Here is a 2,109-nt window from a genome sequence, read left to right as displayed (position 1 = left end):
GACACCCCTTTTGAACGTGTGGCGGTCGACATCATTGGACCGATAACTCCAGCCTCGGCAAAAGGCCATCGGTATATTTTGACTCTTGTGGATTTCGCCACTCGCTACCCTGATGCAGTGCCTTTGACAGCAATTGACTCAGCTACAGTGGCCGAGGGACTTGTCGAGATGTTTTCTCGCATTGGTTTTCCACGAGAAGTCTTGGCTGATCAGGCATCGTGCTTTACCTCAGATCTAATGAAGGAGGTGAATGAACTACTGGCAGTCAAGCATCTTAGCTGCACTCCATACCATCCTATGTGCAACGGGATGGTAGAGAGGTTTAATGGAACACTCAAGCAAATGCTCCGCAAAATGGTTCAAGAACAGCCTAAATGTTGGGATCGCTTGCTAGCACCTCTTTTGTTTGCTTATCGTGAAGCCCCACAAGCAAGCTCCGGGTTCTCACCATTTGAACTTATTTATGGCCGACATATTCGAGGACCTCTGAGCATCCTGAAAGAGCTATGGACTCATGATCAGGAGAACGAAGAACTTAAGACGACGTACGGATATGTCCTGGATTTAAGAGAGCGAATTGAGAAGACACTAGAGCTGGTACGACAAAACCTGAGCCGAGCACAGGTGTCGCAGAAAAGGTATTACGACCGCCACAGCAAGCAACGGGACCTGAAAGCTGGTGACCGTGCATTGATCTTGCTTCCCACAAGCAACAACAAGTTATTGATGCATTGGAAAGGGCCGTTTCCAGTCATAGAAAAGAAAAACGACTATGACTACTGGCTGGACCTTGGACACAGCAAAAAACTTTTCCACATAAACATGCTGAAAAAGTATGAAGAACGCCGTGAAGAACAGCTTCCTCAGACATCATCTTTTGTCGTTCTGGAGGAAGAGGAGTCTGAGAAACCACTACCAACTTTCAAAGTACAGGGTAGCTGCGGTATTGACTCCATAAAGCTTGGAGATGAAATCGGGGAGCGACAGCGGGTGGAGATACGGGACATCTTAAGTACCTACGAAGACGTATTCTCGGAGATCCCAGGTAAAACAAACCTTGTGGAGTGTCGGTTACAAACGACCAGTTCAGAACCAGTTAACACCCCACAATACCCATTGCCATTCTCTATGAAGGAAGTCGTTGAAAAGGAAGTGCAAGACATGTTGCAACTTGGCATTATAGAACCCTCAGAGTCACCATATAATTCTCCTTTGGTACTAGTCAAAAAGCCAGACAATGGCTACAGGGCCTGTATAGACTTTCGCCGTATAAACAATGTTCTGGTATCTGATGCAGAACCTATACCCAGAACTGATCACTTGTTTGCCGAAGTGGGAACAAAGAAATGGTTCTCGAAGTTTGATTTAACTAAAGGATATTGGCAGGTTCCTCTCGCAAAAGACTCGCAGCAAAAGACCGCCTTTTCAAGCCAATCAGGGCATTATCATTTCCTGTATATGCCTTTTGGCATCAAGACCGCATCCGCGGTCTTCACTCGTCTGATGAGAAAGTTATTGCTTGGAATACCCAACGTCGTTCATTACATAGACGACGTACTGGTGGCTACCACTACGTGGGAAGAACATCTAACAACTTTGAAGCAATTTTTTGCCAGGATACGACAAGCCGGACTAAGGATCAAGCCACAGAAATGTGAAGTGGCTATGAGCACAGTCACCTTTTTGGGACATCGATTGGGAGATGGCAACATACGGCCAGTCGAAAGCACGATACAGAAGATCACCTGTGCTTCTAAGCCTGAAACAAAGAAGCAACTCCGGTCATTCCTTGGACTGGCTGGCTATTACCGTGACCTGATACCTCGGTACGCCGAGAAAGCACAGCCGCTCACTGAGATGACGAGGAAGATGGAGAAAAACAAGATTACGTGGACCACGGATAGAGAAGAAGCGTTTGAATCACTCAAAAAGGCTTTGTCTTCTGGGCCAATCGTCAAAGCACCCGATCTGAAAAGAGAATTCGTGCTTCGGTCTGACGCCTCTGATTCTTGTATAGGCGCTATCCTTATGCAAGAGCATGATGGCATCCTCCACCCTGTGTCATATGCCAGTCGTCAACTTCAGCCTCGCGAAAAGAGATACTCAGCA

The sequence above is a fragment of the Rhipicephalus microplus genome, unplaced genomic scaffold (genome assembly GCF_043290135.1).
Source record: "Rhipicephalus microplus isolate Deutch F79 unplaced genomic scaffold, USDA_Rmic scaffold_42, whole genome shotgun sequence".
NCBI classification, from domain to species: Eukaryota; Metazoa; Arthropoda; class Arachnida; order Ixodida; family Ixodidae; genus Rhipicephalus; species Rhipicephalus microplus.
The sequence above is the reverse complement of the archived record's forward strand: the minus strand, read 5'-3'. Positions refer to the sequence as shown.